Below are 24947 nucleotides of genomic sequence, written 5' to 3'. Positions count from 1 at the left end.
GCACGGACGCTTTTCCGCAAAAGGTGCTTTTGCGCAAAAGCGTCCATGCCAATCTAGACACTCTTTTCCGCAAATGCTTTTAACGGAAAACTTTTCCGATAAAAGCATTTGCAGAAAATTATGCCAGTCTAGACGTAGCTAGGATGTTTAGATTGGCGGTTTCAGACACATTTCTAATTTAGGGGCAAAAAGAAGAAGTAGAATTCTCTTCCAGCCTAAACAAGCACAAAGCCTTTTAATCTTTAGTCTCCTCAGGTGCAAATTCCACTCTGCTTTAGGAATCTGCAGGTGGCATTTATCACAGTGTAATTGGCAGCTTCAACTCCACAGGCTGAAAGAGCAGGGCTCTGGAAGTGCATGATTTAAGTTCATTGAGAGCACTGTGGTTATAGAGAAGTAGGCAAGACTTGAGAAACACCTGCCCATACATATACCTCAGGTTCTGCTAAAAACAACTGACCTTGCAGTATTGGAGTTAATTGATGAATTACTATGGATTTCAATGGGAGCAGGATCAGAGACTTTCTAACTCAATCATATTAATAGGTGTTTCACAGTTCACATCAAACTAACAAACAAGCATTCAAAATTTTCAAAAGAGAAAAATATATATATATATATAAAAAGAAATAGAATGCTGCAGGAGAATTCCCCCTTTCACAGATAAGATAAATGAGTTTTACTCTATGGCTTTATGAGGCAAACATGGCTTTGTGCTGGATTTTATTGCCCTTCGCAATCACATTTTCCACCATCTCTGTATATCAAAAGGTTATATTTCATCTCTCGCAACAAATCCTGCTGGTGAGCTCACCCAGAAAGCTTGTACAACTCTCCACATGACCTGCCTTCCCATTCATATACCAGTAAAGCCAGTCATGTAAAAACTTTACAAATGTCTTCCCCCCCATGCCTCCAAAGATTTCTCACTGTTTGCTGATGCATCCAAAGGCCTGAGGGAAATTTCATTGACATGCATGATCAAGGGACCTGGAGAGGAAGCAGCTTTTGTGGAAATGATTTTTCTAGGGCTGTTTATATCTTTCTCTTTTTCTTTTTTATTCCAATTCTTGGCAAAGCCTGTAATGCTAGACACACAAACATGGGGAGGTCACAAGTGAAAACAAGAAAAGAAGACAAGCCAGTTGCAGATTTTAAAATGTGTCAGAATCATGTCTTTGCACTCAGGATGGTAGGAAACCTATTTTAGTGCCAACCTCTGCTGTTACAGGGGTTTATCAGTGCAGAATTCACAGTGGGGGCCTTAATTCTTTTCTACTGTGTATCAGTGTGAAGGAAATACCACTCATGGTGGTGACTATGTAGTATGTGAAGTCATTTATAATATCCTGGGGGTTGAGCTCCTAGACATGAATTGGACTCGTTGATGCTAAAATAATTAAGGGGAAGAGTCCATTTGTGCTATGGGAGAGATGAGGGCCAGATATTGAAGGCCTATGGAGTAATATAATATGGGGGAAACTGTATTATAATAATCATATGATTAATTTAAAAGATAGCAATGATTGCCTACTCATGCTTATTCACAACAGAAAAATCCATTGTTCTCTTCCATGTTTCAGTTTTCAGAGACTGGGCATTCTCTTTCTGTGGACTCGTGCACTTACTAGTTTAAATGCAATAAATAAGGCTGTTCTATAATGAGTTTTTCTGTATGCTCAGTAGCTGGAATTACTTTTTAATTAAATATTCCATAATTACATTAAGCACAATTCAACATTACTTCTATTAAAAATAATGTCAATGTTTTAAATATAGACATTGCATATTTAAATTATACTGTTAATCATAGTAGTTAAAATAGATACACACATACACACACTCTATAGATATTATATTGTAATATTATTTTCAAACACTTCTGAACAGTTGTCTTTAGGTGTTTTTGTAGGAATTTTGTCATCGATGTATACCCAAAGCTTGATATTTACTTCATCTTATTTTGATTAATTATTAATTGGTTTTAATTATGTTGTGCTTTGCCTAGGTATCTTCTGCAGATAATGTAAAATGTATAGTTTCTAGAACGAACAAAATGTTAAAAGGATGCTTAAAATCCATCAGCAGGTGCTTAGTATTTCAGATATATAATGAAAGGAAAGCAATTCTAGGCTAGTTCTCAGAATAGTATAAAATACTGTATGATGGATGATGTATTAGCTTACCATGCATGAGTGTTATACTGCTCTCTTTTTCTTTCCTGTTTCTCAGGCTGTGTCTAGACTACACAGTTCTTCTGGAAAAAAGATATGCAAATTGCGAACCACTTTTTCCGCTTCTTTTCTTGGAAGAGGCTTTTCGGACATTTGGCTCGTCTACATTGGGCCAAATGTGGGGAAACCCCCTTTTTCAGAACATCCCTTCTTCCTCATAAAATGAAGTTTACAGAGAAAACAATTTTGGAAGAGCAGATGCGTTCCTTGGATATGGCAGAGTTTTTCTAGTATGCCAGAGGTGTCCCGGAAAAACTCTGCAGCCTAGATGTACCCTTAGTCCCTTATATCTCTGTTCTCCTTTTCTTATTTTGGCTCTGCAAGAACAAAAGTGAAGAAATGGAAAAGGAAGAATAATAAGCCATAAAGACACAAACTAAAAACAAAAACTGAATAATGAAAACAAAAAAATCTGAGAAGCAGTAAAACGCCCAGAAAATATAAGTTCTCAGTAATGAGGGATGGCAGAACAAGGCACAATGGTCCCAAGTTACAGAGCGGGAAGTCAAGGTAGGATATTAGGAAAAACTATTTCCCTACAGGAATGGTGAAGTACTGGAATGGATTACCTAGGGAGGTGGTAGAATCTCCAACCCCAGAGGTTTTTAAGTCCTGTTTTGACAAAGCCCTAGCTGGGATGATTTAGTTAGGGTTGGTCCTACTTTGGGCAGCGAGCTGGACTTGATGTCCTCCTGAGGTCTCTTCCAGCCCTAGGATTCTATGATTCTAAAAGATTTAGAGTGCATCTACCCAGCAGGACTTAATTCGAAATAAGCTATGCAAATTTAGCTTCATCAATTGCATAGCTTATTTCGAAATTGGGAGTGTCTTCACAGCACTTATTTAGAAATATAGCGTTCTTCCTCTGACTTTCCTTACTCCTCATACAATGAGGGTTACAGGAGTCGGAGTAAGAAGTCCTCCAGCTTGACAGTAGTTGAACATTATTTCAAAATAACGCTAGTTATTTCAAACTAATGTTGCTGTGTAGACATACCCTTAGGACATAAGCTTTCATGGGTGGCATAAGCTTTCATAAGCTAGTCTTCTGCCCTAATAAATCTGTTAGGGTATGTCTACACTACCCCCCTAGTTCGAACTAGGGGGGGTAATGTAGTCATATGGAGTTGCAAATGAAGCCCGGGATTTGAATTTCCCGGGCTTCATTTGCATGAAGCCGACCGGTGCCATTTTTTAAATGCCGGCTAGGTCAGACCCCGTGCCGCGCGGCTACACGCGGCATGAACTAGCTAGTTCGGATTAGACTTCCTAATCCAAACTAGCTGTACACCTTGTTCCTAGTCTCTAAGCCTTGGTCTACACTAACTCCCTAATGTATAACTCTCCTTATTTTGAAATAACAAGTGGAGCATCCACACTAGCAATCCTGTTATTTTGAAATAAGGGTCTGGTTATTTCGAAATAATAACTCCATCTTTCCACGAGGAATAACACTTATTTCAAAATAGTGGTAGTGTGGATACGCCACTGTTGCTATTTCTAAATAACTACTCCAGAGTCATTCAGAGTAATTACTCCCCAGTCTTCCTGGGGCTCTAAATCAAGGCAGCGCATCCACATTAAGGAAGCCTGCCTCAGACTAATTTCAAGGCTTCTCTGTAGCGTTGACATGCTATTTTGAAATAGTTATTTCAGGAATTACTGTTTCAAAATAAGTTATTTCAAAATAATTTCCTAGTGTAGACATGGCCTAAGGTGCCACAGGACTCCTCATTGATTTGCAGATAGAGGCTAACATGGCTTCTCCCCATGAGATGTTTAGGAGGAGTTCTTGACCAAATGAACTCACAGACAGACAGACAGACAAACTCTCTAAAATATATAGTTAACTAGACAGATTTAAATTGTGGGTACAGTGCATGCTTAAGAAAGAAAGAAGCTGATAGCACTGAGGCTGTATCTAAAGGGTGTGTCTAGACTACAGGGTTTTTTAAAAAAAAGTGGCCTTTTTTTGAAAAAACTTCCCCTGCATCTAGACTGCCACTGTGTTCTTTCGAAATTAAATTGAAAGAACGCGGCGGTTTTTTCAACCACGGTAAACCTCATTTTAGGAGGAATAACGCATTTTTTTGAAAGTGCTCTTTTGAAAAAAGGCGTTATTGAATGCAAACAGGGCTTTTTCGAAAGAGAGCATCTCCTCTGCCTGGGTACTCTATTTCGAAAAAGTGGCTCGCTTTTTCAAAAGAAGTGGTTGCAGTCTAGATGCTCTCTTTTGAAAGAGGTTTTTTTGAAAGATTCTTTCGAAAAAGCCTCTTTCAAAAGAGGCTTGCAATCTAGACATAGCCTATACTACATCCTTTTTTCAATAAAGGGATGTAGATTAGGCACATCAATATTGCAAATGAAGCCAGGATTTAAATCTCTCACACTTCATTTGCATAATGGCGGCTGCTGCTTTTTTTCCGAAACAGGGCTTTTTTGAAGAAAAAAAAAACACGGCAGTTTAGACGGGGCGTTTTCGACAGAAATGCCCTGTTTTGGAAGATCCTGTACTCCTCATTTTTTGCACAGCAGGAAGTCTGCACAGCAGGAGTCGAAGGAATAATACTCTTACTTTCAGCTTCCCTTACTCCTTGTGAAATGAGGGTTACCATGAGTTGGAATAAAAAGTCCTCCAGCTCAACATTATTTTGAAATAAAGACTTATAGTGTAAATGTGCACTGTTATTTTGGAATAATATCAGTTATCAGACATACCCTATGATTTCATTTGTCTAAATAAGAATGGGAGTAGGAGACAATAAGGCTATGTCTACAATGCACATTTATTTCGGAATAAGCTATTCTGGAAAAAATAATTCAAAGTATCTTATTTTGAATTAGTGCATCTGCACATCAAAAGCTCATCAAAATAGCATTGAGCTATTTACAAATAGAGCACCCAGACTGATTGGATGCTAACTCGCATTTAAGGCCACCTGGAACCACTTCAGTCAGGGCATCAGGACAGAAGTTACTTCCTGGTGCTGCTGCCTGAGGCTATTTGAGGCTCATGCTTAAAGGGACCCCCTTGTACAGCTGTGTCTCAGGCTTTTTTCCTTGAGGGACAGCAAAGCCTTTTCTTTTGCCCTTGTAGACACCTCATCTCTCCAGTTATGGAACTGGAGCTGCCTGGCAGTTGACAGCTATTGCAGCTTGTGCTGCACCTCATGAAGCAGTTTCTGCAGGCTGCCTCCCATGCCATGCAGGAATCCAACCCCCTGCTCCTCTTCGAGACCCTCCTTACCTCTCTGCAGGCATGGCTCATCCTGCTGTATATTTCCCACCCTCCCCTGCACACCATGCACTGCCGCCTCTTGAGTCTGGACACCAGTGCCAACTGGTGAGACTGGCTCATCATGGAGCATTGGGGCAATCAGCAGTGGCTCCAGAATTTTTGGAAGAGTAAGGACACCTTTCAGAAGCTCTGTGAGTGGCTCGCCACTGCCCTCAGGCAAGAGGATACTCACATAAAACCTGTCATCTCCCTCCAGAAGCGGGAAGCTCACCTTACCAGACAGCTACCGAACCATCAGGTGCCAGTTTGGCATAGGGAGATTGACCATCGTGCCCTGCTCATGCAGGTATGGCGCTGTTGGGCTATTGTCCCAGGAGAGTTGTGGACTGCTGGAACAGGGTTCTCTAGCAAAAGAGGGGCAGTGGGTTGGTGATGGTGCAACCCCCTCCCAGGTGGTTTTTCAATCCTGCACTCACACAGCCATGCCGAGGGATGGGATAAGTGTGTGTGGAGAGGAGAGGAAGGGGTTGGGTTCAGGGACCTCCCAAGGGCTCTGGCCACCCTGTGATTATCTGCTTGTTTGTTTGTCTCCTTCTACAAGGCCATCTACATCATCTTGCTGTGCAGGGTCATCAATCTCGGTGATGTGGAGGCTGGAGACCAGCTCAGACTGGTGGCACCAGCTGGTCATAAAGCAGTGGGACGACCAGCAATGGGTTCAGAACTTCTGCATGTGGAAGGCCATCTTCCAGGAGTTCTGTGCAAAGCATGGGCTTCCCTAACTGTGACGGTGCTATTAATGGCACCCACATCCACATCTGGGCCCCCAAACACTGGGTTTCTGTCTACATCAACCAGAAGAGATACTTCTAGATGGTCCTGTAGGCCATCCTGGACAACTGGGGCTAGTTCATGGACATCTGCATTGAGTGGTTGAGGATGGCACATGACACCTGCATTTACCGCAACTCCAGAGTGCTCCAGAAGATGCATGCCAGAACTTTTTTCCCCGACTGTACCATCAGGGTCAGGGACGTGGACATGCCCATGTGCATGGTAGGAAGATGTGACTTACCCTCTCTTGTCTGGGCTCATGAAGCCCTACACTAGCTACTTTGACCACTCTAGGGAATAGTTCAATGCCACGCTCAGCAGGGTCTGCATGGTCATTGAGGGCACCTTCAGGCATCTGAAAGCGCAGTTCAAATGCCTCCTCACCCGACTGGACATCAAGGAGTAGAACATCCCACACGTGGTAGCCATGTGTTGTGTGCTCCACAATACTTGTGAGTGGAGGGGTGCGAGTGGGAGGGCAGAGGCTGACTTCATCAGCAGAGCCATGCTGCACTCCCTGCAGTGCCTGCCTCAAGCAGGGGTCCTCTTCTAGCTGGAGGTGGACCCTGAGATATTCTTCATCAGCCTTTGTCTAGCTGCAGGTGTTCCACTCTGGCTTCCCCAGCCCACCATATCCAGAAGATTCTGGAGGCTGGAGACCAGCTCGGACTGGTAGGACCAGCTGGTCATGGAGCAGTGGGACGACCAGCAATGGGTGCAGAACTTCTGCATGTGGAAGGCCATCTTCCAGGAGCTCTGTTCTTGGCTCGCCCCTGCCCTCCAATGATGTGACACCCACCTGCGGCCCATCATCCAACTCCAGAAGCATGTTACCATCGTGCTGTGGAAGCTGGCCACCCCAGACAGCTACCGCTCGGCAGCATACCAGTTTGGGGTGGGAAGGTCCATTGTCGGGGTCATCCTGATGCAGGTCAGGAGATCACGAGATGCAGTCCCTGCATGTGGGGAAGAGGGGGTGTTGCATAAGGAGGACCCTCAGGACAGAAGGGCTGGGCACTGTACGTGGTGGACTGGGGGTGGGGGAAAGGCCTGGCCCCAGGGGCTGGTGCCTTCTTGCCTTCACACTGGCCTAGTCGGGAGTGCAGGAGAGGGGGGGCACATAGACTCACAGTGGCGGGCTCCTGTGGGGTAAGGAGGCCAGGAGTGGGGGCAGCCACGTCCCACTGGGAGCACACAACCCCGCTCTCATTCTCTGTTTTGTGTGTTTCTTTCTCTCCTTCTGCAGGTTGTCCAGACCATCAACTCCCTGCTGCTGCGCAGAGTCATCCGGTTCCTGGAGGTCATAATTGGCGGCTTTGCTGTCCTGGGGTTGTTTGTGCTGTCGATTGCTTCCATGCAGTTGGGGAACTTAGGGAGGAGAGTCTTGGCAGGGTGGGCAGATGGGTGGGCCATGGGTATGGGGTGGGGGCAGGAGGGTGGAAGGAAGGAGCAGCAGCAACAGGCTGTTCATTCATGTGGGACAGGATGCCTCACATGGTGTCGCAGTGCACCATGAGGTCATTCCAGACCTGCTGCTGCCACTCGAGGTCAGTGTTCAGCTGGCGTGACAGGGTGGCATGGATGTCGCGCATCACCCTGATGTGCTGGAGTATCAGCTCCTCCCCAGGCCTGCCTCGTCTGCGGCTCCCCTGGACTCTGGAAGGTGGCTGCAGTAGCATGGCACAGCCCTCTATCCCAGCTGTGGAGAAGACACAAGAGGGATGGGTGGTCAGTCCTCCTTGCACACACATTCCCTGTGGCTGTGCCCTCATGCGTGAGCGGGGACTGCACCAGTCTGCAGCCCACAGGAGGGGGATATCCTGGGTGAAAGAAAGAAAGAAAGAAAGAAAGAAAGAAAGAAAGAAAGAAAGAAAGAAAGAAAAGCTATGTCTACACTATAGAGGCTTCTTTTTGGAAAAATAGCTGTTTTTCTGAAAAAAAACTTCATTTATGTCCACACTGCAATCACGTTCTTTCGAAAAAAAATTGAAAGAAGAAAGGGGGTTTTCTCACAGTGGTGATACTCTTTCTATCAGAAAGAACGCCATTTCTGAAAGATGTCTTTCGGAAAAAGGCATGTGGGGACAAGGAAGAAGGGTTTTTTGTTTTTTTGTTTTTTTTTTCAAAAGAAGCAGCCTCCAGGAAGTAATACAGGTGCCCTGGTGACCACTCTGTCCAAAATAATCACAACTATATAGTTCCTGTCTCCTGGCCCCTCTTAAAGCTGCAGGCACCTTGGACAAGCCTTGTGTCAGGAAGCCAGCCTTGGAGCAGCAGCACCTTGACCATGCAGCTCTCCCAGCCACAGTCTTGCTCACCAATGGCACAGCCACAAGTCCCCTGAGACTACCCTGGCCCTCGCAGGGAGCAGCACCGGGACTCCCAGGATCCACCGAGAGGGACCAAGCAATGGGCTCCCTTGTAGTCTGGAGCAGAGATCCTGTCCCTCCTTGAGCTGTGGGGCAAGGAGGAGACACTACAGCAGGGGTGGCCAACCCGTTACAGGCAAAGAGACAAAATAGTGCTGGATATAGCACAAAGAGCCATGAGCTGAGGGAAAAAAGTTGTTGAGGAAAAAAAAAAAAGCCCTAGCCACCACGTTTGGTTGAGAAAAAAAAAAGAATGCTACCTCAGGCTCCCATCGAGTGGTGCCATCTTGCCAGCACCATTTTGCTTTGCCGTGCCAGATGCCTCCTCTGCACCCGGTGAGCATAGGGAACCAGGGACATGGGGCTGTTTCTAGGGATGCAGGAGCCGCTTTGCAAGCTGAGGGGGAGGCTTCACGAGTCGCACTTTAAGAAGGGAAGAGTCGTATGTGGCTCACGAACTGTGGGTTGGCCACCCCTGCACTACAGGATCTCTGCTCCACACGGCAGAATGCCAACATTTATGGGCACATCACCAAGTCCGTGGCAGAGCATGGACACCTACCCTGGACATTAGAACAGGTCCAGAGTAAGGTGAAAGAGCTCCACCAGGGTTATGTGAGTGCTAGAGAGCGCAGCTTGTGCACCGGGGCAGGACCCCACACCTGCCCCTAGCACGCAGAGCTCCACCAGATCCTGGAGGGTAGAGAAGCCGTTTCCTCACCTGTCATTGTGGATTCCAGCCTCTGCATGCCTGTCATCAACTTTAAGGATTGATGAAGTCAATGTTGGGGTTAGTCCTGATTTCATGAGGAGTAACGCCATTCACAACCTTGCATGGTTGAATTTACAGTAGCGTAGAGGCAGTTTTGGTGAAAGTTGAGGCTATTGGCCTCTTGGAGGCATTCCACATTCCTGTTCTGACTGCTCTTGTCAGAACTTGCACCTCTACTGCTCTCCAGATGAACAGCTCCAAGAAAATTTGAATTTCATTTCCTGTGTGGCCAAGATTATGAGCACATCTCAGCACATGTAGCAGACCACAGCAAGTGTAGTCCTCCCCTCTAACATCTCAAATACTTCAGCGATTTCAAATATTTCTTGTCCCGGGGTTCCAGTTCCTAGGGACACAGAAGAAGTACCAATGTGGAGTGTCCAAAGGTTGTTGGACCTCATCGAGGCATCGGGAGAGGAATCCATTCTCTCTGACCCCGAACATGAAAATGAAAGGTGGACATTTACGCAAAGATTGCAAGTTGCCTGGGGGCCAAAAGATATTCCAGGGACGCTCAGCAATGCTAAGGCAGTCCTACCATATGACAAAGACGGCTAACGGATGGTCTGGTGCAGCACCACACAGATGCTGGTGCTACAGGGACCCGACCAGCTTCCCACACCTGACTGTAGAGTCCAGCCAAGACACTCCTGGGCTGTGTCTACACTGGGCCACTTATTCTGGAAAATCAGCCGCTTTTCTGGAATAAGCTGCGAGCTGTCTACACTGGCCCTTGAATTTCCGGAAAAGCAACGATGCTCTACTGTACAAAATCAGCCACTATTCTGGAAAAACTATTCTGCTCCCGCTCGGGCATAAGTCCTTATTCCGGAACACTGTTCTGGAAAAGGGCCAGTGTAGACAGCCCAGTAGTCTTTTCCGGAAAACGCCCCGATCACGAAAATGGCGATTGGGGCTCTTTTCCGGAAAAGCGCGTCTACATTGGCCACAGATGCTTTTCCGGAAAAACTGAAAACGGAATAGTATTCCGTTTTAAGCATTTCTGGAACTTCATGCCAATGTAGACACAGCCCTGGTGTCAAAGTGGAGGACAGCATGGTGGATAAAGGGGAAGAAGAGGAGGAAAATGGCCAACCTGTAATCCCTGAGAGCCAAGATTTGTTCATTACATTGGAGCCAGTTACCCTCCCCCCCAAGATGTCTCCTAGTTCAGCACCAACCCCGGGGAGGGCACTTCTGGTGAGTTTGCAATTTTTTTCTTACTACAAGTGAGTTAAGGCAAATGGGTGTGATGTTTGGCATGCTCTGTGCCTACACAGTGCAGGGGGGCCCAGAACAGCCTGTTAATGTGTCTGCACATGAAGTGTGAGTCTTCCATGCACCTCTCCATGAAGTTTCAGATAGGAACTCTTTGATCCTTCTCACAAGTTTTTTGGGGAGGCCAGTCTTATTCTGTCCTCCATGGTAGGTGGCTTCCTACACCAAGCCTCTAATTAGTGGTTTGGCATCATTGAACCACAAAGCATTGCAGAAGAAGGCACAGATTTGTGGCCACATTCAGACAGCATCTGCTCTCAATCACTCTAGGGCTATGTCTATACTGCTTCCTTCTTGCACAAAAACCTATGCCAATAAGGTGCGGCCTAGCATGAAAAAATGAGGAAGAATGACTCTTGTGCAAGAGGAGTTTTTTTCTGCAAAAAGGAGTCATCTACACAGCTTTTTGCGCAAAAGCCTCTTGTGCAAAAACGGTCCTAATTATGCATATGAAGTGCAGCAATATGCTAATCTGTGCTTCATTTGCATAGGCTTTTGCACAAGAAGGAAGCAGTATAGACTAACCTATGTGATTTGGAGAAGATTGATATCTCTCCAGACAACCTGAATGAAGGAGGAGGGGAAGCTATAAACACTCTCCCCAGGAAGCTGCATGTGCTGGACACAGATCCCTTCCTTCCCTTCTGCAGGCTCCAAGAACCAGTGTGTATTGGAAACAGAAGCAAGTCATCCTGCTCTTTCCCCCTCTCCTGTCTGCAGGCTCCTGAGGGCTGAGAAAATAACACTGTCCTGGGAAGCCATGCAGGGCCTCGAATCGGGCCCCGCGCCCTGAACCCGGAAGTGTGCCGGGTGCCACGGGGGCTAGTTACCTAAAGCCGCGGTCCCCCTGTACCTCACAGAAGGAGCCCAAGCGCATGCGCGCACATTCCACACAGCCATATTGGAAATACCCTCACTCAGGGCTTATGTGCATAGGGGGGAGAAACGGAGAGGGGAGGACTGCGCATGCGCTTATCGGTGGTGCTGAGGCTGTCCCAGGGACGGAGCGAGCAGCGCAGGTGAGTGACTTGTGCAGGAAAGCTCGCGTTAGGGGATGGAAGTAGAACAGCCTAGGGGGCCCTTGCGGGGGGAGAACAGCCAGTAAGTCACTCCTGGCGGGCGGGAAGGGGAGCGGTATGGCGGGAACAGCTGGGTGCCAGGAGCGTGGGCGAAGGGCCAAGTGCTGCTGCGGGTGGGCGGCGGTAGCCGGGGGCCTTGTGCTGGGCCAGGAGCATAGTACTGGGGCGCATCAGGGATCCCTGCCCTGGGAGCTGGTGCCCCTCAGCTCTGCCCCGGGAGAGCCACGCCTGCTGCAGCCTTTGCACCTCTGGGGTGGGAGGAGACCTTGAGGCGGGCGCCCAGAGCTAGTTGGGGTACACCCCGGTGGTGACACGGGCAGCAGGTGCAATCAGGCCAGCACCCTCACTAATTGACCTGGTCTGGTGAGGGGTTGCGTTGGCTGCTCCCCTCCCACAGCTCTGTAGCGCGCTGGGTGTGCTGTGGGAGGAGGTGTCGGCGCCAGCGGCTTCCCTGCAGGCTATAGCACCATGACCGTACCGCAGGACTCAAGAGGGGTGAGTCAAGCGCAGGGATTTCGTCTCTGCGTTGTGGGAGGGGGGTTTGGCCTCCACACAAAATAAAAAAGCCTAACAGAGTAGGCAAGGGATATCAACACAATAAAATGTATATATAATGAGGAAGTTGTCAGAAGAAAAAGGAATTATTTGTGAGTATAAATCGAAGTGCAATCAATACATTCTTCCTCTTAAATTGTCCAAACAAAAACAGAAGTGGCATGGAGAAAAATAATATAAAATGTAGTTAAAAATAGATCTCACAAGTTTTTAAAAGGAATACCATATCTCCTGCCTTTTGTCTCATTTTATTTTTGTCTCTTTAGGCCCCCAGTTAAAATTTTCAAAAGCACTTGTGTGACTAAAGTCATTTTTGAAAATTGGACTTGGAAATCTAAACTCAGATTTTCAAAGATAATTAACCTCCTAAAGAGACAGTTGCCAACTCAGATCTTCAAAGATATCTATCTGATCTTCACACACCTTTGAAAAATGGTCATAAGTGTCCTAGTCAGTTCTGAACGTGAGATGTAGGAGCCCAATCCTAATTCCTTCAGGCTTTTTTTTTTTTATTTGAACATTTATTACACTAATTCCCCTCCTTTCTCTTTCACTATCCAATAAATGCATAGATCAAAATTGTAGGTGCTTTGTGAATATGCTGACTTGAGAGTGGAAAGATTTCATATGGTCATGTATGATTCCTGGTAACCCATCTCAAATATGAAAAACTGGGTTGATACCTGTTCATATCAGGAGCTGTTGAATTCAGTTCACCATTTGCAGTATCTCATTAGGATGGTTAGTGGGGAAGATAGGGTATGTCTACACTTGCAGCCTAATTCGAACTAGGGTTGCAAATGTAGGCATTAGAAATTGCAAATCAAGCCCGGGATCTAAATATCATGTGCTTGATTTGCATGTTCCTGGCCAGGCGCCATTTTTTAAATTGACAAGCCCAGAATAACTGCCCGCCTCTACACGTGGCAGTGAAACGGGCGTTTGAAATAAAGCCCTAATTCGAAATACCTGTTACCTGTTATTCCTCCTGCAATGAGGTTTAACAGGCATTTCGAACTAGGGCTTTATTTTAATGCCTGTTTCACTGCCATGTGTAGACGCAGGCACTTATTATGGGTTTATCAATTTCAAAAATGGCGCCCGGCCGGGAACATGCAAATCAAGATATTTAGACCCCGGGCTTGATTTGCAATTTCGAATGCCTACATTTGCAGCCCTATTCCAAGTTAGGCTGCAAGTGTAGACATACCCATATTGGTTTTTTTTTTAATTTATACTGTGGGCAAAGCATGGGCTCACAAGAATTCCTCCATTGTTTTACCATGAGTCTCAAAACATTTGGTGTTTTTCTAAAGGCCTGGAGTCAATTGATTATGTAGGAATCTCAGCTTTCATTTAAAAAAAGTTCTCTATACTTCTGGGCCTTACAGCTAAGGAGGAAAGCTTTAAAATATGAACCCTAAATACACAAGAAACAAAAGGCCAAAAAAAATCCAACATGTTTTATTTTTAAAAAAATCTTATGATTTGTAAACCATTCTCATAACTTTGTGTAGGCGTTCCTTGTGATTTTTGGGTTGGTAGTACTGCTCTTTGATTGGTGAATTTAGAGAGGTCTCTCCCTTCAGTTTCTCTTTCCACCCTCTTGTGTCACAGGTCATCAGAGAATCATAAGAGACAATGGAGAGTAGGGTGAGTCCATGACTATGGTTAATGGCTGGTCAGGGTGACTGATTATTATCAGCCAGTGGTCTGAATGAGCTATCTACTGCCATCTGTTAATCAACTGTAGGAAAAGGCTTCATGAGCAGACCTTATTTATATAGACATACCTACTTCGCCACAGAGATCATCAGTAGACACACTTGGTGTGTCAAGGTGATCAATTTTGGCTCTTTTGTGTTGAAATTCACTTAAGACTTGGAGCTGGGAGAATGAAATGTTGTTATCTGTATTGTATGATTAAAAGGTAAAAGACCTGAACTTAATATGACCTGGCTTAGGGTCTACCATAACTTGAACACTAAGCAGAGGATAGTGAGTCACATCTAAGTGAAAGTCACAGAAGATGGAAACAGGTTTTATTTCTGGTGGTGTAGAGTCTGTTTGAGAGTCCTCAATTATATCTGGCCCTTTACATCCAGTGTTTAAAGTCAGAGCTGACTAGAATCTATCGAGAGTCCTTGTCTTGTCTCAGTGTGATTGACTTTGGACTCAACATGCAGGCAATATGTGTTGAAGGGCAGTGCAAAGGAGGCAATGGTGGTGAGGTACCACATTACCTAGTGAAGTCATTGGTGCTGAAATCACTAAGGACTGGAATTTGCCCGCAGAACTGACACTTCCTTAACAAAGACTCAATTTTTGCTATTTAAAAAGTAAATCAATGTAACAGAAAACTGCAACACTGTCTGGTAACTTTTTAAAAATCAAACTTTAAACTTTATTGAAAAGATTGGATAGTTTGCACTCAGCCCCACTTTTCGTTGCACACACACCATATTTTGCACCCCACTCACTACTCCTGTTTTCCCACCTCAGAAACTTTAAATGCTTGGTTCTGAGAGGAACTCTGGTTTGCCTGCCTGTCTGTAGTCTGGTTAGGTTCGTGTCTTCATTTGTCTTCCCTGTGACGTTCCATCCCATGCCTGTGGATGTTTGGTTAGGGTTTTGAGGCCTAGCTCGTGGTGCTGTGTGGATTTCTGGCAGGTGCCTATTGGACTGGGACTCTGTTGCTCATCCACTAAACCCTGCCTACCGGACGGATCCGTGAAGCTGAAGGGCTGACAGGAGCTTCTTCCGGAGGAGCCAACCCACGGTGGAGACGAGGATCCAGGAAGCATATCTGTTCTGGAGGACAGACCAGCGCTTTGAGGGATCTCCCCTGCTGATCTTTTCCTAAGGCTTTCAATTAGCCAAGGGATTGTAGGTCGCAGGCATCCATCGCCATCTCCTATTCTGTAAAGTGTACCCCTTTTGTGTATGGGACCTTTCTATCTTTCTTTCTTCTGGGATAGGGTGGGTTTGTTGCAGTTGCTTGTTGTTGTGTGCCTTTAACTTTCAAATACAGGCAGTCCCCGACTTACGCGGATCCGACTTATGTCGGATCCGCACTTACAAACAGGGCTTTCTCGCCCCGGAGGTCGAGGTAGCAGATTGCTACCTGCGAGCTCCGGGGCGAGAGAGCCCCGTTCGTAAGCTGCTCTGTGCCCCTGGTCTGCTGGAGACCGTCTCCAGCAGACCAGGGACACCGGGCGGGTTCCCGCGCTTCTGAGGCTTTGCCAGAGCAAAGCCTCAGAAGCGCGGGAACCCGCCGCTGCTGCCGCTTCAGTCCCGGTGCCTGTGGTCTGCTGGGGACGGTCCCCAGCAGACCACAGGCACCAGGACTGAAGCCGCAGCCGCGGGGGGGTCCCGCGCCTCTGAGACTTTGCCAGAGCAAAGCCTCAGAGGCGCGGCACCCCGCTGCCGTTGCGGCTCTGCTCCCGGTGTCCCTGGTCTGCTGGGGGGGGGGGTGCACGGCTAGTGTGCCCCCCCCCCAGCAGACCAGGCTTTTGTTTTGGACCCTGGAGCAGAGCAGCTGGGGTGCTGCCAATTGGTCCTGCAGCGCCGCTCTGGGCACTACTGGACCAACCCGGCAGCACCCCAGCTGCTCTGCCCCAGGTCCTGATTCAGCCGCTGCTGGTCAGTTTCAGCAGTGGCTGAATCAGGACGCCTGGGGCAGAGCAGCTGGGGTGCTGCTGGGTTGGTCCAGTAGCGCCGAGGAGCGGTGCTACTGGAGCAACCCAGCAGCACCCCAGCTGCTCTGCCCCAGGCGTCCCCAAGTCAGCCGCTGCTGAAACTGACCAGCGCTGACTACAGGAAGCCCGAGGCAGAGTTGCTCTGCCCCGGGCTTCCTGGAATCAGCGCTGATCAGTTTCAGCAGCAGCTGACTTGGGGAAGCTTGGGGTTCTTAAGTTGAATCTGTATGTAAGTCAGAACTGGCGGTCAGTTTCAGCAGCGGCTGAATCTGGACGCCAGTTCCGACTTACATACAGATTCAACTTAAGAACAAACCTACAGTCCCTATCTTGTACGTAACCCGGGGACTGCCTGTACATGGTTTGGCCCTAAACCTTGTCTGGCCTGATTTGTGATTCTCAGTCCAGCGGTGATAAATATGTAACACCAGGCCGAATCTGGCTTCTGTGGGGGCACAGCCTTAGGCTTTGATTAATTGCTTAGGCTCCACAGCAATTGCTTACCTAAAAGTCTCCCGGGTAACAGCTTAACCAACTTGATATTTATAATATATGCCGCAATGTATCGAAACTTTTGTGTGTGGTTGTAGTTTGTTGTGTGTTTTTTTTTCTTTTTTTCTCAACAAAAAATCCTGGGTGGTGGAGCCCCACCAAAACTGTTTGAATTGGGTCCCACACTTCCTAAAGCTGGCCCTGAAGCCATGTGTATGGGACTCTGCATGTGCTGGACACCCTGCATGAGGTAAGCCACTCTGTCCCTCTCCCCCTCCCACCTGCAGGCTCCTGCCCTAGCCTGAGATGCTCCCCTGAGAACTCAGCTTACCTTCTGTACATTGGCCGCTTAAAAGCAAAACTTTGGCCTTGCACACAACACCTTCCATGGTCTTTATGGAGACCTTCGCTTTATGTTAACACATTGTGTTGAGCCTAATCCTAATCTAACTCCTGTAATGTCTGCCCTTGTAACCTTTCATTACAGCAGGAACAGCATCCAGCTCACTACGTACTCCTCTGGCTCCAGCATCTGTCCACTTATCACAGATATGCAGGTGAAAACAGACAAGGGAGGATATGTTCAAAGAGCAGATGGAGGAGATGCGGGCAGAGCACCAGGACAGGATCGCAGAATGCCAGGAGAGGAGAGCATGTAGGAAGCTGCAGGTGAGGCAGCAGGAGAGAATCTTTGCCCCCCTGACAACAGTGATGGAGTGCCTAGCTGTGTGCCTATGGAAAGTCTTCTCCCAGAACCCCATCTGCCCTCCTCAAAATATTTATAACTCCTTCCCCAGCTACATTGCTTCCACCGCTAGAAACCCCAGGATCTGCCAGGCCCAGGACATGGTGGGTAGGAATCAAGGGCAGCTTTACCCTCAAGGACCTCAGGAGGCAAAAGGCTGTCCTTCATGCATTTCTGAGCCCCTCCCTTCGAGTTCCTATTTCTTTGATTTCCCTGCTGTTGTCTCTGAATAAAAACGCATATTGCTTGTACTGCAGCGGTGGGATGGGGATTAGTCAAGACAAGTATGGAAAAAGTGAATAAGAAAAAGTTAATTTACTTGTTCCCATAATGTAAGAACTAGGGGTCAGCAAATGAAATTAATAGATAGCAGGTTTGAAACAAAGGGAAGATTTCTTCGTGCAGCGCACAGTCAACCTGTGGAAATCTTTGCCAGAAGATGTTGTGAAGATCAGGACTTTACCAGGGCTCAAAAAAGAACTAGGTAAATTCATGGAGATTAGGTCCATCAATACTTATTAGTTTAGATGGGTAAGAATGGTGTCCCTGAGCCTCTGTTTGTCAGATAGGGGAGGGATTACTTGATGATTCTCTTTTCTGTTCACTCCCTCTTGGGCATCTGGCATTGTTCACTATTGTAAAACACAGAACTGGGCTAGATGGACCTTTGATCTGACCTAGTAGGGCCATTCTTATGTTCTAAATAAAGTTGGGAGTAGGATGAAATTCAATGGTATAAAGTGCAAAATCATGCTGGGGCCTCATCAGTTGAAGGTGTCAGCAGACAAGAGAAAGTTGGAAGTATGGGTTGATCACAGAATGGCTATGGGCCACCAATGTGATGTGGCTATGAAAAAGACAAATGGGATCCTAGGCTATGTCAGGTGAGGCATTTCTAACAGCCAGACAGAATTACTATACAAGATTACTACACACGGCACAGATAAGACCACGCATAAAATACTGTGTTCCATTGTAGTCACCCATGTTCAAGAAAGATAAATTTAAATAGAAATAGGTGCAGAGAAGAGTTACTAGGATGGTTGGGGAATGGAGGCTCTATATTATGAGAGGATACTGGAAAAGTTTCACTTGTTTAGTCTATCAAAAAAGAAGACTGACAGGGGAGAGGTAAATACTAGGGAGGGTGAAGAGCTGTGTATGCTAAAGAATGTGTGCACAAGAACAATGGATATGAACTATCCATTAACAAACTTTGGCTGGAAATTAGAAAGTTTCTCACCATCAAAGGGGTGAGATTCATGCAATGAGTTCTGAGGACAAATAATTTAATTTTGAGAGATGGACAAATTTCTCAGTGCAGTTGTATGAGGGGGTTGCTTGTGATGGTAGCAGACAGGGGCTGTGTCTACACTGGCATGAATTTCTGGAAATGCTTAAAACGGAATACTATTCCGTTTTCAGTTTTTCCGGAAAAGGAGCATCTACATTGGCAGGCTGCTTTTCCGGAAAAGCCCTTTTTCCGGAAAAGCGTCTGTGGTCAATGTAGATGCACTTTTCTGGAAAAGAGCCCCGAATGCCATTTTCGCGATCGGGGCTTTTTTCCGGAAAAGACTACAGGCAGTCCCCGGGTTACGTACAAGATAGGGACTGTAGGTTTGTTCTTAAGTTGAATCTGTATGTAAGTCGGAACTGGCGTCCAGATTCAGACACTGCTGAAACTGACCGCCAGTTCTGACTTACATACAGAATCAACTTAAGAACCCCAGGCGTCCCCAAGTCAGCTGCTGCTGAAACTGATCAGCAGCTGATTCCAGGAAGCCCGGGGCAGAGCAACTCTGCCTTGGGCTTCCTGTAGTCAGCGCTGGTCAGTTTCAGCAGAAGCTGAGTTGGGGACGCCTGGGGCAGAGCAGCTGGGGTGCTACTGGACCAACCCAGCAGCACCCCATCTGCTCTGCCCCAGACGTCCTGATTCAGCCGCTGCTGAAACTGACCAGCAGTGGCTGAATCAGGACCTGGGGCAGAGCAGCTGGGGTGCTGCCGGGTTGGTCCAGTAGTGCCCACGGGCGCTGCAGGACCAATCGGCAGTGCCCCAGCTGCTCTGCCCCAGAGTCCAAAACAAAAGCCTGGTCTGCTGGGGGGGGAGCACACTAGCTGCGCCCCCACCCCCAGCAGACCAGGGACACGGGGAGCAGAGCCGCAGCGGCAGCGGGGTGCCGCGCCTCTGAGGCTTTGCTCTGGCAAAGCCTCAGAGGCAGGGACCCCCCCGCGGCTGCGGCTTCAGTCAGGGTGCCTATGGTCTGCTGGGGACCGTCCCCAGCAGACCACAGGCACCCAGACTGGAGCGGCAGCAGCGGCGGTTCCCCGCGCCTCTGAGGCTTTGCTCTGGCAAAGCCTCAGAGGCGCGGGACCCCCCGCGGCTGCGGCTTCAGTCCGGGTGCCTGTGGTCTGCTGGGGACCGTCCCCAGCAGACCACAGGCACCGGGTCTCAAGGGGCAGCAGCAGCGGTTCCCGCGCTTCTGAGGCTTTGCTCTGGCAAAGCCTCAGAAGCGCGGGAACCCGCCCGGTGCCCCTGGTCTGCTGGAGACGGTCTCCAGCAGACCAGGGGCACCGGAGCAGCTTACGAACGGGGCTTTCTCGCCCCGACTTCCGGGGCGAGAAAGCTCCGTTCGTAAGTGCGGATCCGACGTAAGTGCGGATCCGACGTAAGTGCGGATCCGACGTAAGTCGGGGACTGCCTGTACTGGGCTGTCTACACTGGCCCTTTTCCGGAACAGTGTTCCGGAATAAGGACTTATGCCCGAGTGGGAGCAGAATAGTTTTTCCGGAATAGCGGCTGATTTTGTACAGTAGAGCATCGTTGCTTTTCCGGAAATTCAAGGGCCAGTGTAGACAACGCTCAGCTTATTCCGGAAAAGCGGCTGATTTTCCGGAATAAGTGGCCCAGTGTAGACACAGCCAAGGTGTATCAGTCCTGGGTCTCACTTTATTTATGTCCTAGCTCCCTAAATGCTCATGCTTCAGGTTTTCAGATAGCTACTTAATGGGGTAAAGAAGTGAATATTATGCAAGGTGTTGTTTTTGTTTTAAAAATCTTCATCCAAGCATCAGGAATAGCCAGGGTTGGAAATGGAATATAGGCCAGGAGGGCCAAGACTCTTGAGTCCTTGCTCGCATGCCCAACCACATGTTAGTTAAGGTAAAATTCCCCCCCCCCCCCCGATCAGATTGGCATTGATCTTAGAGGACTTCCTCTGCAGTGAGGGTCACTCACTGGGCTTCTCTGGGTATCTCTCAGTCATTTCCCTGCCATTGTGAGGGTCTCAGGCACAGCTGGTACTTCACAGTCTCTTCTATTGTTTGACTGTGCCACTTAAGAGTTTGGCTTCCTGTAAACTTAGTACTATGGTCTAACTTTGGCTTTAGAATGCTGGTGTTCTGTGATATACAGAAGGTTAGATGAGATTAGTGGTTTTAAAACATTTTTGGTTGAGCCCCCCTTTGTGTCTGTAGTCATTTATGCTCCACAGATATTGCCACCCAGCTCTGAAGGCAGCCCAGGACTAGCAACAATACAGAAATAAGGTTGGTATTGTGAATACGGATTTTTGTTAATGTCACTTTTCAGTTCACAGCAGTCTTAATGTTCCATTGCCACCCTTACCTCTGTGCTATTGCTCCTGCCCCAGGATGCTGGCAGGCTGAGCCTGACTGTCAGCCCCCTGAGGTAGCAGCAAGGTAGGGGGCTGGCATAAGAATGGGGAGGAAGGACAGGTTGACTCCAAATGGCAGGGCTCTGACTTTCCCCTTGATTTCCATCTCTCAGGCTTCTGCAGGAGTGCCAGTTATCAGAAGCTGACAGCCAGAGCTCTTTAAAAGGAAAAAATTCCTTTGACAGGCCTCCCCCTGACTTTGAGAACCCCTAAACTAGAAAATTTAGTGGTCCCTTCTAGCATCAAATTCTGACTAAGGTGAAGTGCTTTCATCTCCCCCAGCAGAAGGGGGGGATTGAACACGAGTCTCCCCCATCCCAAATGAGCAGTGATCCCATATTTTCAGGTTCCAGGTTGCCTGAGCTCTGAGTCAGGCTGGAAGGCAATAAAAGTATGGCAGGAGTGGAGGGGGGAGTCACTTGCAGCTCGCTCTCTCTCAGCATTTACCCAATCTCTCACAAATAAGTCTCGTCCCCTCTCTCTCCACTCAGCATGCAAAAAGGAGGTGTGTGCTGGGCAGTGCGGGCCACACTATCAGCCCAGGGGTGGGCAATAATTTTTAATGGGGGGCTACGCCAAGATTTTGGCAAGTGGTCAAGGGCTGCATTTCTATAGAAGCTGTATGCAGTCCGGGATGGGGGTTGTGTGCAGAAGGGAACTTGAGAGAGGAGATTGGGGTGCAGGAGGATGAGGGGTGTGAGAAGGAGTTTGGGTGAAGGAGGGAGCTATGATCTAGGGCAGGAGTTTGGGGTACATGGTCCAGTAGGGGGTATGGGTACAGGAGAGGATTTTGGCCTGGGGAGGGGCTTTAGGAGGTTTGAAAGGTCTGGGAGGGAGTTGTGACTTGCATGAAGGGGGTGCAGAGGGTTGGGTAGTGACCTGAGGCAAGGGAATGTGATGGGAAGAGATATGGGGGCAGAAGAGGAGTCTGGCCTGTTGGAGGGGTGGGGGTTGTAGGGTATGGGAGGGCATTGTGACCTGGGAGAAGGGGGGAAAGGGATACAGAAGGTGGTACCCTGGGGCAGGTAGTCAAAGGGGAGAGAGGGAGGCATGGAGTACCAGAGGCAGGCTCTGGTTGGAAGGCACCTACTTGTAGAACCCTGAGATAGACTGTCTGTTGCAGACTGCTCGCTGCTCCACATGGCTCCTCTCGGGGCATAAGGGAGGTGGAGAGGTGATGAGGTAGGACAGAGAAAGCCCTGCCAACAGCACGAATTCTCAGTTCCTATTGGCTGGAAACTGAGAGATTGGCAAATGGGAGCTGAGTATTTTTGCTGCAGGGCGGGAATAGCATGAAAAGTCTCCCTCCTCCCTCCCCAGCTGTCTAGATCAGAGAACAGCTGTCTTTTTAAAGTGTGAGCTGTTCTCTACCTAAGGGTTCCGGCAAGACAGCCACAGGCCAGATCCAGTGGCTTGGCAGGCCACTGACAGCCTCTTGCCTACCCCTGTTCCAGCCTCTCTTTGGGGGGGGGGTCTCTCCTTTTGCAAGGGGCGTGGTGCTTCACCCTGTGCTCCACCCAAGGAGTTAAAACATAGACAGATGACTAGGGAGGAGTATAAATATATTGCTCAAACATGCAGGGGTATAATCAAGAAGGACAGAGCGCAATTGGAATTGCAGTTAGCAAGGGATGTGAAAGGTAACAAGAAAGGTTTCTACAGGCATGTTAGCAGTAAGAGGGTGGTCAGGGCAGGTGTGGGATCCTTACTGGATGAGGGAAGTAACCTAGGCTACATCAAGACTTCATCCCTCTGTCGGCAGAGGGATGCAAATCAAGCACTTCGAAAGTGCAAATAAGCCCGGGATTCAAATATCATTTGCACACTCACGTTCTGGCGCTGTGCCGATCATGTGCCATTTTGAAGGTGAAATCTAGCTGCGGTTCTGCCAACAGCGGGGAACTTTTCTGACCGATCCTGTACTCCTGGACACCATCGTGGCTGGCTTTGCTGGGCTGGGATTCCCGAACTGTGGAGGAGTGCTCAATGGAACTCACATCCCTATTCACTCACTACCCCATCAAGCAGCCCAGTACATCAACAGAAAGGGCTACTTCTCCATGGTGCTGCAGGCCCTGGTGGAAAAGTTTACAGACATTAGTGTTGAGTGGTCGGGCCTGGTCACATGATGCCCAGATCTTCAGAAATTCCTACCTGTGCCGCAGGCTTCAGGCTGGAACATTCTTTCTGCAGCGAAACTTTGCTGTTGGGGACTTGGTGATGCCAATCTGCATTGAGGACGATGTGGCGTATCCCCTTATGCCCTGGCTCAGGAAGCCCTACGCTGGCCATCTGGACACAAGCAGGGAACAATTTAACACGCACCTGACATGGATGCGCTTGCAGGTGGAATGCGCCTTTGGCCAGCTGAAGGGGAGGTTTAGGTGCCTGCTCACTCACCTCAACATGGGGTAACGCAATATCCCTGAGGGACTGTCTACACTAGCCATCCTAGTTTGAACTAGGGTGGCTAATGTAGTCATTCGAACTTGCAAATGAAGCCTGGTGTGCGGGTTCGGGGTGCGATCACCCCCTCTTAGCCCGAGAGGGGGGGTCTGCGGACCCCCTTGTCCCCTCTTGGTTCCACATCCACTCTCGGGTCCCCGCTATGGGGTCCCCGATAACGGGTGCAATCACCCCCTCCCGGGAGGAAGGGGGAGATCAGCGAACCCTGCAATAGTTACCCGTCTCTGCGGGATGGGGCGAAAGGCCCCCGGTCTGGAATTTCCCCTCGCGGGGTTGCGCCTTGTGGCTTCCCTTTGTTGAGGTTTCGGGGAGTGGGATGCTCCCTTCAGGGAGGGAGGGGGACCAGGTCCCACCCTCTCTCCGGGTCCCAGCCCGGGGCCCTAAGCGGCTGGGCGTGTTAATGCCCCGGCGTGGTAAACGAGGGGGTCATTCCCTCCGCAACTCGTCCACCCATGGGCGCCAGAAGCGCCCCACCCCGGGCTCCTTCCTCCCTCCGAGTGACTCCTGCCGATCGCGCCCGGTGTCCCTGCACCTACCCTGGCTCGGCGTCCTGCGGTGTCCCGCTCCCGGGTGCGGCCTCCGGGGAGAGCTCTCGGGTCCCGATCTGTCTCTGGCTGTCCCACTCCCTCCGGACACGGCGTGGTGGGGTTCGCCCCCCGTCTGCCGAGGGGCTGAGCGACCGCCAAGGGCAGTGGCTGTCCCGGAGGCCTCGGGACCAGCGCCGGGCCGACAGCCGTGGGATGTGGCGCTCGGGCTCCGTCCTGCTGCCAGGGCTGCTCCCCCGCCGCCGCGAGGAGCCTGCGCCCTGCCCCGCCGGCGGCGGGCCCTTTTGAATGGGCCCGCCGCGCCGGCCGCTACCCGGGGCCTCACCCCTTCCGGGCACGTCCCGGCGCGCAGCCCAGCTGGCCAGCCGCGTTGCTCTGCCCCGCCCCCGCCGCCCGGGGCCGCAGGGAACGGGCTGTGTTCCTGCAGCCGGCGCAGCCGCGGGGGTAGGGCCCCCGCCCGCCGCTGCCTCCGGCTTGCGCTGGAGGAATGCTGGGGGGCCCGCTTCTGGCAGTCGGCCCCCTGCCGGCGGGGGCTCCGGCCGCCCCGCCCCCCAACCAGTGACAGACCATCACACCTGGGATTAAAATATCCCGGGCTTTATTTGCATGTTCCCACGTGCCGCCATTTTTAAATGCCCCGTAGTTCGAACCCCCTGCCTGCAGCTACACGCGGCATGGGCTAGGTAGTTCGAATTAAAGCTCCTAATTCGAACTACAGTTACTCCGAAGAGGAGTAACAGGGAAGAGGGGGTCCGAGGAGGAATAACAGTAGTTTGAATTAGGAGCTTTAATTCGAACTACCTAGCCAGTGTCATGTGTAGCCGCAGGCAGGGGGTTCGAACTACGGGCTATTTAAAAATGGCGTCACGCGGGATCATGCAAATAAAGCCCGTGATATTTTAATCCCGGGCTTCATTTGCAAGTTCGAATGACTACATTAGCTACCCTAGTTCGAACTAGGGTGACTA

General features: G+C 49.1%; 1 long non-coding RNA gene across 2 annotated transcripts; it reads left to right on the top strand.

Annotated features, from left to right (window-relative positions):
- The first annotated feature begins 16272 nt into the window (after window positions 1-16272).
- LOC102462638 (uncharacterized) lies at window positions 16273-24642 on the top strand. Of its 2 annotated transcripts, none has more exons than XR_012905575.1 (4): window positions 16273-16799; window positions 17037-17218; window positions 20786-20840; window positions 22864-24642. It is a non-coding gene; the product is annotated as an uncharacterized LOC102462638 (long non-coding RNA). The 2 variants fall into 2 exon arrangements; XR_331372.4 differs by having other exon boundaries at window positions 22835-24642.
- Window positions 24643-24947: the final 305 nt, after the last annotated feature.

The sequence above is a fragment of the Pelodiscus sinensis genome, chromosome 8, assembly GCF_049634645.1.
Source record: "Pelodiscus sinensis isolate JC-2024 chromosome 8, ASM4963464v1, whole genome shotgun sequence".
NCBI classification, from domain to species: Eukaryota; Metazoa; Chordata; order Testudines; family Trionychidae; genus Pelodiscus; species Pelodiscus sinensis.
Note: the sequence above shows the minus strand (reverse complement) of the source record. Positions and strands in the feature narration are given on the sequence as shown.